Below are 16,052 nucleotides of genomic sequence, written 5' to 3' on the forward strand. Positions count from 1 at the left end.
CAGCCGTCTTCTTGGGGTCTGGGCGAGCTCCATCCTTGCTTACGACGTGACCAAGGAACAGCATCTCCTCGTAAGCGAAGTGGCACTTCTCTCGTTTCAGTGTCAGGCCTGAAGACTTGATCGTTTCCAGCACTATCCGAAGCCTTCTGAGGTGGTCTTCAAAGCTTGAGGAGAAGACAACAACGTCATCTAAGTAGACTAGGCAAATCTGCCATTTCAAGCCTGCGAGCACCGTATCCATTACTCGCTGGAACGTCGCTGGGGCAGAGCAGAGGCCGAATGGCATCACCTTGAACTCGAAGAGTCCGTCTGGCGTGATGAACGCAGTCTTCTCGCGATCTCTTTCGTCGACTTCAATTTGCCAGTAGCCGCTCTTCAGGTCCATCGATGAGAAGTACTTAGCGTTGCACAGCCGGTCCAGTGTATCGTCGATGCGGGGGAGGGAGTAGACATCCTTCTTCGTAATGTTGTTCAGGCGGCGGTAATCTACGCAAAAGCGAAGGGTGCCGTCTTTCTTTTTCACTAGGACGACCGGTGCTGCCCAGGGGCTCCTCGATGGCTGGATGAAGTCGTCACGAAGCATTTCCTCAACTTGCTTGCGGATAGCTTGGCGTTCTAACGGCGATACGCGGTAGGGGCTCTGTCGCAATGGTCGTGCGTGTTCGTCTGTGACAATGCGGTGCTTGGCAAGCCGGGTTCGTCGCACATTCGGCGGCGATGCCCAATCTGTATGGGCAGTGCCGGAGGACGTGACCGGCTTCGCCACAGTGGAAGCATAGTGGACGGCGCTGGTCGGGAGTTCTCCACTCGTCGCATTTCCTCGGCTGCGCGCGTCGCTCGTAGGACGGGCGGGTTGGGGCGAGTGGGCGGCGCTCCAACGCAGCTGGCTGAGGGCGATAGGGGCTTGGGTCCCGTCGTCGAGGGGCAGGACGGCGCACAGCTGCGGCGTAAGTCATGGCTGGGGGCTGCAGAGGCTGCGTGGGTGTCGGCGTCACACCCAAAGCCTGTTGAACCTCGTCCCGGATGACGTCAGTGAGCGATGAAAGTTGCGGCTGCGTTCCCGTTGGCAGCAACCGGCGGAGCTCCTCTCGCACAACTTCACGTATAACCTCCCGCAGGTTATCATTGTTAGCGGTGTCCATGCAGCTTGCTGACAAAAAGCGCTGCTGGCGGTCATACTGGCGGGCTCGGGCGTCGAGAGTTTTCTCCATTGTGGATGCCTCTTCTACGAATTCAGCGACGGTTTTCGGTGGGTTGCGAACGAGGCCGGCAAATAGTTGCTGTTTAACTCCTCCCATAAGCAACTTCACCTTCTCTTCTTCTTTCATGTTCATGTCGGCACGCCGGAAGAGACGCTTCATCTCCTCAGTATACACTGCAACGGTCTCGTTTGGGTGTTGTATGCGAGACTGTAGCAGCTGCTGGGCTCTCTCCTTTCGCACGACGTTTGTGAAGGTCTTCAGAAGCTGATCCTTGAAGGTTTCCCAGTTGGCAAGGCTGGCTTCCTCATTCCCGAACCAGACTCTTGCTGGTCCCTCCAGGGCGAAGAAGACGTACCTAAATTTCATGGCGTCGTCCCAGTTGTTCAAGACAGCCACACGGTCGAACTGCTCCAGCCATTCCTCGGGGTCGGCGCCAGGCGAAGCGTCGAAGGTTGGTGGCACCCGGGGCTGCTGCAGAATGATTGGAGTGGTCGTCTGGGGCAACGTTATGATGGACGTTGGTACTTGCTTTCGCTTCCGAGTAGGGTCCGGCAGGGTCCCGAACTCAGGTGCGTCCCCTTGCAGGCGTCGGCTTGCGCGGTGGACTGGACTCAGGTCCTGCGGTAGATGACTCAAAGGGCTGGCGTCTCGACTTGTAGGGGGTGTCCGGTACATGGAAGGCTACCCAGCACCTCCACCAGATGTCATGTTGTAGTGACGGCAGTCCAGTTGTCCGGAAGACACCAGCAAGTCTTGGAAACGAAGCTCTTTATTTGGGCTGACTTGCGCCCGCAAAAGAACTAAATCACTCGGCGGCGGCGTACAAAGAGAAGTTTATTTTATCTGTCATAGCATAGAAAATACAACAAAACAGATGAACTTAATTCTCTGATCATTCAAGCACATGCGCAGTGACGCAGCACTGAGCATGTCAGTAATGCAGTAAAAATGCCGATACTCGACCGCCGCGCAGGACGATAAAGTATGTCGACCATTTGCGCAAGAACTCAGCCTCGCTCATTGACAGAGCGTCCATGCATGCTTGTTCAAAGAGGCGCGTGCGCAGGCGCTGCAACATTGGGAACATTGTTCTTTGCGGACGCCCATTTAAGGATGCCACTCCACGCTGCCGCCACAAAACGAACATGCCGACACACAAGAGCATATTTTGAAACACTTCGGGAGAACTAGTGCGCGCTTCCAGGCGGGTTAAAAACATGCGTGACACTAATGTCCAAAAAGTGCGCGCAACTACACACTCAAACATTGCGTGGTGCAAAGTTTCAAGCAGACCGCACTGCGGGCATCGGGCGGAGGGCGCCACACCCCACGCCACAAGGCGGTCTCTTGTGGGCAGGACCCGCCAGCCTCGCAGCCAGCCGAAGTCCCTGACATCTGCAGGAAGCGTAGCTGAGGTCAGTTGGCGCCAGCGTGCCCGTCTCGTTTTCTGGAGTTGTTCGCGGGTCAGCGCAGCGACCGTTAGTGCTTCACACATTCTGGAGGGTGGGGTTTCATCAACATCCAGATCGGGCACGCTGGCAGTCAACGACGTCAGTGTGCGACGCACATTAACGAAAAATGCCGGCGGCTGCTCGGCTGTAGGGCCAACCACGTGTTGTGAAAAAAACACGTTACGCGCTGTACCCAGAAAATATGTGAGGAGTGTTCTCCCGGGATAGTCTGGGTTGCGTACAAGATCTCGTACTCCTCGCAAGGCGAGCACATTGCACATGGTGCGGATACAAGGTATACCAAACCCACCCATGTGCGATGGAAGGCGCATGAACATTCGTGACACAAGTTCGGTTTTGCCCGCCCAAACGAAAGAGCCACAGGCCGAGGTTAGCCTGCGCGCAAACGTGCGCGGTGGGTTTGCGACGCGAGCGACAAAAAAACATGCGGCTAGGATTGTGGACTTAACTATATAGCAGCGCTCTGCCATTGAAAGGCGGAAAGTTGACGCCACCGAGAGGCGTTTCTCAGCGTTCGTGTGGAGGTTAGTCCAGGTTTCGCGAGCTACTTCTCCGCTGGCGAGGAATACTACTCCCAGGACTTTCACTCCCTGCACCCACTCCACCTCGCCCGCAAGGTTCGGTGTGAAGGTGCCAAACCTTAGTGCCTTGCTTTTTCCCCTGTTCAATAGGGCCCCAGATATCTCGCTGTACTCGAGAAACAGCCGCGAAAAAGCGGCGTAGCTATCCTCGTCCTTGAGGAAAAGCGACACGTCATCGGCGTAGGCCGATACCTTGATTTGGCCCTGGCCAGGCAGAGGGAAGCCGCGTATGGATGGGCTGTCGTTAATGCGCCGGATGAGTGGATCCAGGCACAACACGAAGAATGTTGGGGAGAGAGGGCATCCTTGCCTTATGCCCCTGGTGACTGAGAAGGGAGCGCTCTGGTGGCCGTTTACGGAGAGACGAGCATTCAGGTCTGCGTAAAGTAAGCGCAGCCTGCTGACAATTTGCGGAGGGAATCCGAAGGCTTCAAGGACTCCGAACAGATACGAGTGTTCCACCCGATCGAATGCTTTCGCCTGGTCTAGTGAAACAAAGCACCCGCTGAAGCCCGTCCTGCTGGCAAATGTGAACAGGTCTCTAGTGAGTGCCAATGCATCAAACACAGAGCGGTCAGGCACGCTGCTGGTTTGAGCCCGGTGGATTAGGTGAGGTAGGATCGTCCGCATTCTTGTGTTCAGTAGAGATGTGACTATTTTGTAATCTGCGTTTAAGAGGCTTATGGGCCGCCATGCTTGCGGGTCGGAGGGGTCACCGCCCGCTTTCGGAATGAGTATGATGCGACATTCGCGGAAAGAGTTTGGACGTAACCCATCCGCGAGGAAGCCGTTAACCATCTTCAGGAGCGCTCCTTGGATCTCGTAAAAAAAGTTTGAATAAAAACTTGTTGGAATGCCGTCTGGACCGGGGGCAGAGGCTGCATTCATACACTGCAGGATGGCGTGCAGCTCTTGGCTTGTGGCTGGTGCGCAAAGGTTTTCATGCAACTCTTCAGCTACTCGTGGCAAGTTTCCAAAAAAACTTTGTAGAAGCCCGTCATAACCATCTTGAAGATGTAGCCAACTGTCCGTAGAGAACAGGTTCGAAAAGTGGCTTGCGAAGATCGTGCAGATATCGGCCGTGGTTTTGCTTTGGGTGCCGTCTGGGAGTGTCACGAAAGGCACAGTAGCGGGAGCGAATTCCTCTGCCGTGCCTGCGCGTACGTGTCGTAGCACAGCCGGGTCTGATATCGGCCGCCCGAGCTGGTGTGCACGACTAGCTGCCCGTGATGACTGGCAGAGCAACACGTGGTAACGTGCTTTAAGTAGACTCAGGTAATCGCTCATGGCAAAGGTTAAGGGTGCTCCCCTTTGCACTATACGGATGCGCTTGAGGGTGTCATTCAGTGCATGAGTTACCCGGCGTCTGCGGTCTTGACCGGCCGCCACCAGGGTTGCTTGCCAACGAGCCTTGAGTGTGTCCCACGAATCAGTCGCAACGAAGCTCCTGCACGATGCTGCCAACGCCGTACGCAGCGACGCCACGCTTTCCGGGTCCGCCAGTAGGCTCGTGTCCATGCGCCACGTAACAGTACGTGGGGTGTCCTCACCAAAGTCGAGCCTGACTGACAAGGGGTGGTGATCGGAAATCACCGGCGTGCCTGCAGGGAACGCGAGAACTTCGCAGCTAACGACAAAAGAAGCGAGCTCTGGTGGAAAATAGAATTTGTCTATCCGACTCGCTGACTGTGCTCTCTCAAACGTCGCTCCAAAGGCATCCCCGTGAAGCTGCACCCACGCGTCAGACAAGCGGAACTGAGTCACGAGATCGCGGAGCGCGGGGGCACCGCAATAACGGCGACCGTGACCCTGTCCGCGGACGTCACGGTCGATGTTAAGTACACAATTGAAGTCACCGACGATGAAAGTGGGGTAGGGATCAAGGAGGAATGAGTCGAGGCGCTCAAAAAAATCAGAACTATTAGTCCGCCGTGCTGGCGCATATACAACCAACGCACGTACCCGCCGCTGGTTTAGTGTGAAGTCGACCGCAAGAGTGCGGCCGTCCAGCCCGAAAGTGCAATGAGCACCCGCGCGCAGGCAGGGGTTTACAAAAACGACACCAACACCGCACATATGAAAATCAGTCAACGAAAAATAAGCAAAAACAGAAAACCGGGTGGTGAAATTCAGCACATCAAGTGAAGTACGGAAGTTGCATTCCTGTAAAAACAGGATGTCGACGCCCCTAGCCCTGGCAAAGTGCATCACCTCTCTCTGTCTGTCTACGGATTGAAATCCCCGAACATTCAGGGAGAGGAGATGCACAACCGCCATGACTGCCAAGAGCACCGACGGCATAGCATACAACCTAAAGAGCGCTGCCATGGGCGGCGCTTCGCGCGCGCGGCACTTTTTTGCTAGAACGTTCGTTAACAGTCCCTTCGGATTCCGATGATTGGGGGTGGGCACGTTTGAAGTCTGGTCGGGAAAAGTCCATGTTTTCGGGGCCGTCGGCGCTTGTGGCCTCGCTCACCGGTTGCTGCGTGGTCTTGGCGACGCTCGCAGCTGAAGCCGATGCCGACGCCAGGGTCGCCGATGGGAGGGTGTGGCTGGCTGGTGACGGGAAGCGCGCGTCGTCCGCACCTCCAGGAGTCGTCGTTCCTGACACCTGGCCGCACGTCAAGTCGCCTGTCAGGCGAAGCGGCGTGACTTTGTCCGGTACGTCCACCAGGTCGCCCGACGCCACGCTCGACTCATCGCCGCTGCTGCTCTCGGTGTTGAAGGAAGCTGTGCGGAGTAGCGGCGGCAAGGGTTCCGCGAAAACAGCACCGAACGGCTCCACCTCGTTTGAAGGCGTCCCCTCGAGCTGCTCCTTCACGGGCACCTCCGTCGCGGGGGCGGGTTCGGGCTCCCTCGGGCGGCTGGTCGTTGGGTGCTCGTCGGCAACAGGCGTCCGGACGGTTGGTGGGCTCCGCGTTTCTGCGGCCACGTTGTCCTTACTCGGTTCCTTCCTCGAGGCGGCGGCCGCCGCATAGGACCGTGGCCGCAGGCAGTCCGCTGTGGCGTGGCTTCCACCGCAGCGCCTGCAAGCCGCTCCGCATCCGGCCGTGTCGTGACCGAACACCTCGCAGCGAGCGCACCGCGGCGTTCGACACGCCGCGCCGATGTGGCCGTCCTGCCCGCAGCGGGAACACACCTTCCGGACGCCTCGGTAGTCAAACATGACGCGGTGGCCCTGGACGGTCAAGAAGTTTGGCACCGCCTGCTTCATCTCGATCCGGACCACGCGCGTCCCGTTGCCGACGTGACGACGGCCCTTGAGGACGGGGTGGGTGATGTCCAGCACCTTGCCGAAAGAGCTCAGTGCCGCTGCCAGCGCCGCGTCTCCCACGAACAGCGGCACACGAAAAGCCGTCACGTGGACCACGGCAGGACCCACGCAGGCTACTGGGACGGAAGTGCCGTTCACGTTGAAGGCGCCTTCCACGAGCATCTTCTCCGCCGCCGCAGCCGAGGCCATGGCGACGCAGAACTTCATGCCTCCATGGTGCTGGAGGCTCTCTAGCCCTTTCGGGCCGACAACCAACTCGATGCCGTCGACGATGTCGTCAGCTGTCGCGTCGGATGTAACTGTGAACGAAAAACAGTGCGCCTTTAGGGGCGGCGCACGGAACACCGGAGGGGCAGCAGGTCCCGGGCCTCCCATGACGTCACGGGCGGCCGACTGGGCTGCTGCTTGAAGGCCAGGAAGTTGCCCGAGCACCGGCAAAGGCACGGCGCCTGGGCTGGGAGGCTGGTTGCGGATCCTCGGGGTCGCAGTGGATCCGAGGCCCGCCTGCACTTGTCAAAACTTCTCAGCAAGCCAGCGCCGAAAAAACTTCGCTGGTTCTGGACGAGCTCGGGCAGCAACAAACGTGCTCGTCGGTCGTCGAACTACGAATGCCCACTGCTCGTGGCATCGTTCAATTTAAAGGCCGGCTAAGAAACTTCGAGATAACAGGTCGAGATCATCTAGAGTAATCTAGAAACACGTAGGCGAAGCTCTTCATGGCTGTGAACAATCGAGATTAGTCCGGTCGCTTCTCGCGTCAGGAACAAAAATGATAACAGCCCTTTCCTGCAGCCTTGAGCGTGAACGAACAAACACTGCAATGATACGTGGCATTATATATATATATATATATATATATATATATATATATATATATATATATATATATATATATTGCCAGGTGGCGCATACGCCTAGTATTGCCACGTGGCACATACGAAGTAGGGCGACGACGACGAAGTAGGGCTCGCGCCGTGTGGAGTCTGTCGCTGTTGTTGCCCCAGCTTGCCTGGCCTTCCCTTTCGTGCCTGCTAATAAAGCCCCCCTTCGTCAGCAAGTACGTTACAATATATATATATATATATATAAGGTTAACCCAAGGCAAGGTTAATTGTAAACTTAAATACCCCTAAGCCAGAATGTCTGACAGCCTTCGTTGTAGCTCAGAGGTGGAGCACCAGACGCGTAGTTCGGAAGTCCTGGGTTCGGTTCCCGCCGACGGCATGCGGTTGTTTTTCTTCTCCTTTTCTAATGCATTAGCTTTTAGCCATAACAAAATCCGTAATGTTCTAAATTAATCAACACCATAAAATAAAAATTAATAAGTTAGAAAATTCCCTTTGTTCCTTGGTTTTTGGGGCTGCTGGCTTCTCTCATATTTATAACCAGTCCCTCATTCCTCTCTCTTGTTTGCTTAATTGCTTAGCCAGGGCCTCGGTTCTGGCAGCCTTGACGCCATAGGAAGCATAACATGGCTCCCACACAGCTTCCACTCTCGTCGTTCGCGTAATTCGGCAGTCGTGGGTTCGGTTCCAACCGGCCTCATGTGTGTTGTTTTTCTTCTGCCTCTCTAATCAATCAGCTTTAAGCGATAACATATTGTAACGAAGACAGGACTGGAACAGCTCGCAATTTTTATCAAAGTTCAGCGCACAGCAGAGAACTGACAACATCCACACACACACTTCGTCTTCGTCGACCGACACACGCACACTTCGGCTTCATCGTCGGCGCGCTACCGTGAGCACGCCATTACCCCCTCCATCAAAGCGGCGGCCCGACGATGGAAACGAACACGCAAGGCAAAGGTAATGTTCGGTATAGAGGGCAGAGGGCAGAGAACACGGAGAGCTATTAAGATGGTAAAACAGCGGATTGCAGCCTGTCGTGGTAGAGCTTCATGCGCACCACGTGGGCAGTCGCGGTCGGATGGCGCCGACGTCGTGTCCCGCGGGACAACTTCGTATGTGACGTCCCTGACACGACGAACCAACTCGTACAGACCGAAGTAGCGTCGGAGTAACTTTTCGGAGAGTCCGCGGCGGCGCACACGCGTCCACATCCAGACAGAATCGGCGGGCTCGTACCGAACGTATCGGCGTCGGAGGTTGTAGCGACCGGCGTCTGGTTGTTGTTGATGTCGAATCCGGCACCTTGCGAGGTGGCGGGCGTCTTCAGCCCGCTGGTTGAATGTGTCGACGTCAGCATGGGCGCCGATGTCTTCGTCGTCGTGACCAGCGGGTAGCATAGCATCCAGCATGGTAGTGACACGCCGTCCGTAGACCAGCTGGAAAGGTGTAAGACGGGTAGTCTCCTGTTCCGCCGTATTGTAGGCGAAGGTTGGATAAGGAAGAAATTCGTCCCACTTGTGATGCTCAACGTGGACATACCTAGCAAGAATATCTGCAAGCGTCCGGTTGAGGCGTTCAGTCAAGCCGTTAGTTTGTGGATGGTAGGCTGTTGTCTTCCTCTGACTGGTGTGGGTGAGTTCGAAGAGAGATCGCATTAATGCCGCCGTAAAGGCGGTTCCACGGTCCGTGCTTACGACTGATGGCGCACCGTGAAACAAGGCAATGGATGTCATAAAAAACTGAGCCACTTCTCCAGCACAAGCGTGGGGAAGCGCCTGTATCTCGGCGTACCGCGTTAAGCACTCCGTCACCACAACAATCCATTTGTTTCTAGAGGAAGACAATGGAAATGGCTCCAGCAAGTCCATGAAGACTTGTTGGAAAGGGTTTGTAGGCGGTGGGATGGGCTGGAGAAGCCCTGCAGTTTTAACTGGTGGTGTCTTTCTTCGCTGGCAATCACGGCAGATCCTCACATATTACTGGGCTGACGAGAGCAGCTTTGGCCAGCAATACTTCGCACGAATGCGAGAAAACCTGCGGGTAACACCCAAATGGCCAGCCGATGGCTCGTCTTGGCAGGCGTGCAAGATTTCTGGACAGAGTTGGGATGGCACAACCAGAAGAAAAGTTTCCGTGTTATGCGCGAAGTTCCTGTTGTAAAGGACGCCATCTCGGAGACAGTAGGAACCCAATCCTCGAACGAAAATCCACGGAACAGCGATGTTAAGGCCCTCCAGATGCTCGATGATCGGACGCAACTCTGAGTCAGCCCGTTGTCTCCGGGAGATATCGGACGAGGTGACGAGAGCAAAAGACGGTAAGTCGTCCTCCGTGTTGGCCGGAGCAACGTCGGCAGGTGCACGTGAGAAACAATTGGCGTCATTGTGCGTACGGCCGGACGTGTAGACTACCGTGATGTCTTTTTCCTGGAGCCGAAGGCTCCATCTCGCAAGCCGTCCAGAATGGTCTTTGAAGTTGGCTAGCCAGCATAACGAATGATGGTCACTTACAGCTCGAAACGGGCGACCATAGAGATATGGTCGCAAGTTGATAATCGCCCACACTATCGCAAGGCATTCCTTCGCTGTGGTAGAGTAGTTTACCTTTACTTTCGAGAGGGAGCGGGTGGCGTACGCTATGACTTTCTCGTTGCCGTCCTGCCACTGAACGAGAATAGCGCCAAGGCCAACATTGCTGGCGTGAGTATGAATTTCAGTTGTAGCTTGTTCATCAAAATGGGCGAGTATTGGGACAGTCTGCAGTCGGCTGCTTAGCTCGTAGTACGTAGCTTACTGATCCTGGTGCCACTGAAAAGAGACATCGTCTCTAGTAAGCATTGTGAGGGGCTCGGCAATTGTGGAAAATGTTTTAAACGAAATGTCCGTAGTAGGCACGGAGGCCTAGAAACCAACGAACGGACTTTTTGTCCGTCGGGCGCGGGATCTTTGCCACAGCGGCAGTCTTCTCCGGGTCAGGACGGACTCCATCAGCGCTTATCACGTGACCAAGAAAATTGAGCTCCTCGAAACCCGAAGTCACACTTCTGTGGCTTTATCGTCAACTGTGCCGAACGGAGCGCCTGCAGCACCATTCGCAGCCGGTTTGTTTATTTTTATTTATTTCACATACTTTCAGGGCTCGAAGGCATTACAGAAAGGAGTGGTACAACAAAAAAAATACAGTGCATAGTTATACAAAACAAGTTATATGATGGCAGAAAACACAGTTTTCTTGAAGTTCTCAACATCGGTAATGGCAGCGATGGATGGAGGAAGGTCGCTCCAGTCAACGCTGGTTTTAGGAATAAAAGAATCATGACACAATTTTGTTCTTGAAAATGGAACACCGACTTTAAATATATGATCGGAACGGAATGAAATGGATGAAGGGCTCGAAAAAAGATGATCCTTTAACAGAGGGTTATGGTGATACAGTCTGTGGAAAAAACATAGTCGAAAACACTTTCGGCGCGAAGAAAGGTCTGGTAAGGCAAGTGTGTTTTTTATAGAACTAATGCTGGCGTAACGGGAATAGTTAGATAAGATGAAACGTGCTGCACGATTTTGAATGGATTCTAGTGTGTTTATCAGTGTGATTATATTAGGATCCCAAACTGCAGATGCATATTCTAACTTTGGTCGTACTAATATTTTATAAAGGGTTAGTTTTATCGGCAGAGGCGCGGTAGAGAAATTTCGGCGCAAGTATCCAAGAGTCCTGTTGGCGTTATTTGCGACATGTTCGACGTGTCTATGCCATGATAAGTTGCGTGAGATATGAACACCTAGGTATTTGTAGTAGTTAACTGATTCAAGTCGAATGTCGTGAAGAACATAAGCACGCTTGCTATCAGTGATGTTAGTGCGACGTTGAGGTGTTCCTCGAAGCTAGGAGCAGAAATGTCAGCATCATCATGGCACACTAGGCATGTCTGCCATTTCAGCCCAGAAAGAACGCTGTCCATCATGCGTTGGAAGGTTGCTGGCGCAAAACAGAGTCCAAAGGGTAGCACTTTGAATGAGTTCGGTTCCCACCGGCCTCATGTGTGTTGTTTTTGTTCTGCTTCTCTAATCAATTAGCTTTAAGCGATAACATATTGTAACGAAGACAGGACTGGAACAGCTCGCAATTTCAGCAAAGTTCAGTGCACAGCAGAGAACTCACAAGATGGATGACTCGCTGACCGAACCACACACACACTTCGTCTTCGTCGACCGACACACGCACACTTCGGCTTCATCTTCGGCGTGCTCCCGTGAGCACGCGCCAATATGCATGATGTAAATGGGTTTTTTAAGAGACTGCTTATGTATGTCCCCAAAAGAACGCAGTATAAAGACAAAATTATCATTTCATTGCTCAATGGTTTCTCGTTGTTCGGAAAGCCAGAAAGTCACTGACCACGGAACAAACGTCCCATTGGCGCAAAGGTACGTCCTAACGCGTAAGGTCCATGTCTGAAGCGTGAGAGGTTTTTCTGGCCGATTGAAACTGCAGTCGCGGCAACTTCTAATAAACCTGACGGTCACGTAAGTTCCGTTCATTATATCTGATGTTCGTAGGAAGTGGAGTCTTCGCATAACACGATCCCGGCCGCAGCTGCCGAATTTCGATGGATGCGAAATTGTAGAGGCCGCTATACTCTGGGATGTCAGTGCATGACAAAAAACCCCAGGTGGTCGAAATTTCCGGAGTCCTTCACTACGGCATCCCTCATAGCCTGAATCATTTTGGGACGTTGAACCCGAATAAACCAATCTCCGTACAACAGACAAAATACTAAGGCCGCTAATTGTGGCGTTTATTTCTTATAAAACAGTGTTATGCGTGTCTACTTGTGCAAATCAGAGCCTGCCGTGGCTATTTCCAGGCTGCCTAGAGCGGTAATTTAATCCTCGTCGAGACCCTTGCTGCCAACTATCAAATTTAGGGATGGGGTATAACTAATCGTGGGTATAACTGTTGCCGGACGTCGGCGTTTCCGGGTGGCGCTGTGCACGCTAGTGCCGCGTCTTATTTCCAGTTCCGGGTCGACATGTTCTTTCCGTGGTGGTGTCGTGAAGGTTGAGAGACGCTTTTTCACCTGCCGGATTAGTGGAAGCACGACCTCTTCAACTTCGAGGGTAGTTTACCGCGCCTCTTCGTTCGCTCTAGCCGAGTGGTGTGCCCAGAGTTGTTCGTTGTATCTGCGACGACTGTCCATACCCGCTATGTATATTTTGACGGTAGCACCGCATCCGCTCTTAATAAACGAGCGTTCCTTATAACTGCGGCCGTTAAATTGGGCTTGAATGTAAATCCGCTGAATTGCTTTAATATATTGGTATCAAGAAAGTCTAGGTAAGGCTATAGCTGTATGGGTAGAGGAAGTAATGTCGCAACACTTTGTCGTCTGCCTTGTGGAGAGGCCTTATACGTATCCTAAAGAAAAACGAAAAGTGAGACAAGCGAATGAACCAGCCCAAACTTTTCTCGCAAGCATATCCAGAAAAGACAGGAGAGCACTTAGTCGCCTATTAAACTCAGCTGCCAGAAAGGCGTTATTTATAGTTTTGAATATAAATGCCTAAAACAATTTGGTGGACAAATGATGCACGCGAGATTACCCAGTCCTTATCAAGGGCGCAAAAATTCTGTTCACGCAAAGGCTGCCTTTGATAGCACCCCAGGAAATGTCACCGAAGTTATATGCAGTGCAAGTATATATTCTTCCTTTCACAATGCTGCACTTGCAAGAACGTTGCAACGGAACGTCGCAAGGAAGATGTTGCCAATTTGTGTCCGTGCAAAGAAGAAACGTTCTCAACCCAACCAAGCATGTTTTTTATCATATTCTTATCTGAAGAAAAAACGTCGACGTCATCATAATAGGCTAAAGTCGTAATTTTTTACCGTACTAGCGAGAAGCAACGATTAGCCGTGTTCTTGAAAATACTGAGCGATAGGGACTCGGGGTATGTAACGCGAGTCAGAAAGGTGATGTCGAAGACGTGATTTGAATAAAATACGTTCGGTAAGCTCTGGATGTTAGGGAGAGCCACTGCTTCCACTAGGCTCTTGCTTTGTCGCGATGGGCGGTGGGGGGATTTTCGCACTTTTTTTACCATGTAGTAAAGGAGTGGGGAAGGACTCGCAAGTCGCTTTCGGGGAGATGTAAAGGTGTCCGTCTATACGAGGTCTGTTAGAAAAGTATCCGCCTTTATTTTTTTTACAAACACCTGATGGATTCGAAACAAGCACGCTTGCACCAGCCTACCTTGAACCTTCGTGCGGATGCACAAATTTTTTCCCGCCTGCCGATTGCGTCAGTCGCTGGGACGCCGCGTTTGAATGATGCAGTGCGCAGTGCTCTCGTCGTTTTTTTATTGCAAGGTAAATGGCGGAGTGACAGGAGCAGCGCTACTGCATGACATTTTGCCAGAAACTGGGCGACAGCCAAGTGGAAACTATTGGGAATATTCAGACGGCTCTCGGTGACAACGCTATGAGGAGCACACAGATTAAGCAGTGGTACAATTGGTTTAAAGACGGCCGCACATAGGTGCAGAGAGACCCACACTCCGGTCGGCCATCAACGTACCGAAATGACCAAGTCATTGCCGAAGTGAACGCTGTGGTGAAGCGGGACCATCGTGTGGCTGACCAAGCAATTGCGGAAGAGGTGGACATCACCAATTTTTATGCACATTCCATTATCACCGAAGATTTGGCCATGGAGAGAGATGCGGCGAAATTCGTGCCGAAGCTGTTCACGGTGGAGCAAAAGCAGCTTCGCGTTGAAGTCTCACAGGATATGCTGGATTCCACAAACAGTGACCCCGACTTCATCAACACCATAATCGGTGGTGACGAGTCTTGGGTGCACAGGTACGACCCGGAAACAAAATCCCAGTCGTCACTATGGCAGCATTCCACGTCACCAAGACCAAAGAAGGCCCGACAAGTGCGCAGCAATGTCAGAGTGATGCTGACTGCTTTCTTTGACTCCCTCCCTGTGGCACACCACGCGTACGCACCCCACAGGTTAAACACTGACCAAAAGAATACTACAGAGATGTCCTCCGTCGCCTGCGCGGTGCTGTGCGGCGCAAGACGCCGAAGTTGAGGTCAGCAGAAAATTGGCTCATCAATCACGACAATGCTCCTGCACATTCCTCGCACTAAATTCACACTTTTTTCACGAAAAACCAGACTGCTGTAGTTCAAAAGACTCCTTACTCTCCTGATATGACCTCCTGTGCCATTGAAACCAAGATGCCATTGAAAGGAGCGCGATTTCAGACAAGAGAGGACATTATGGGTTCAACGACAGCTGAGCTAAACTCCATTTCGAAAGGGGCCTTTCGGGATACTTCCAACAACGGCAGCACCGCTGAGAGAAATATGTGGAGTTCCAAGGAGACTACTTTGAAGGTGATTAGGTTTTTGGCGCTCCAGTTATGCCAATTTTTTTTCTTCGGCAAAAGGTCGGATACTTTTCCAACAGACCTCCTATATAGTTGCCGATACACGAAAGCTTCTTGCGTGCGGCGGTCATTTCGGCGCCCGCTTAGTACACTGCGTACGAGAAATTCACGACTGACTTAAGCTTCAGGGGAGACCTATTACTCCCGCAACGGGGTCTCTGAAACTGCCCAAGCTGGAGGGGTTTCTAGGTGTAAGTGGAATATCCACCGGCTTTCGCATTTTACCTCATAAGGTGGACTGAAGCGTATACATTGCCGATTCAGATTAATTTCAAGACCATTTCATCTCGCGCCTCTTGCCGTAAATTTGTCTCTTTGCTGCGGACAATCAATAAAATGGGTAAAATGAGAACATCTCGCATTAAAAAATGTTTCCATGCTTATGCAGCGCAGTAAATAGGACAAAAGGAAGATGGAAGACGACACGAGCGCTAACAACTGGTTATTTTATTCTGGGAAAAGTATATAAACACGCAGGACAGAGTAAAGAACAAAAAAAAACATCAGAACAAAGCTTAAAACCTATAAACCATACTGCATATGTACATCACAGTCGAGTCATGACATCTTTTTCAACGAAATTCGAAGACTACCTTCCATAGTAGACAGCACTCGCTTATCTTCTGGACCTCATGCAGTTGCCAAGAAAGCGTAACTCCTTATCTGCACACTTGATAGATGGTGAAGCAACGCACTCTTCTGCTTCCTTGCTGATCTTATAGCCCTCCACCGGCCACCTACAAATTCGATCAGGGTGATCAAATAGGAAACCAATCTTATGTAAGGGGTGGGGGAAGTAATCATTGCAATCTCTGCGAATGCAAAGCCAAGTTGTACGACCACGCTCCTTTTCTCACCCATCTGGGATGTTCCAACAAATGCTCATTGCTTCCCACACTTAGGTAACACAAGTGGCCTCTTTAATAGCCCTGAAAGAATTTGCAAGGAGCTGGTGGAGGCCTTTATGATCCGGTAGGAAGCTGAATAGTGTGTTGCTTCACCATCTATCAGTTTGGCAGATATAGAGTTAGGCTCTCTTGGCAACTGTGTAGGTGGTGGTGGTGAAAACTTTTTAATAAACATCAGGAGAGTTTCCAGACCAAAAATGGCCCTTTACATAGGTGGAGTCCTTAGTCCAGGACCCCGCTGGACGAGGCCGCTACTCGCGCCCGTTGGACTAGAGCCCTTTGAGACTCCAGCCCCGAG

Source organism: Amblyomma mixtum, chromosome 2 (genome assembly GCF_055824585.1).
Source record: "Amblyomma mixtum isolate Tamu chromosome 2, ASM5582458v1, whole genome shotgun sequence".
Classification (NCBI taxonomy): Eukaryota; Metazoa; Arthropoda; class Arachnida; order Ixodida; family Ixodidae; genus Amblyomma; species Amblyomma mixtum.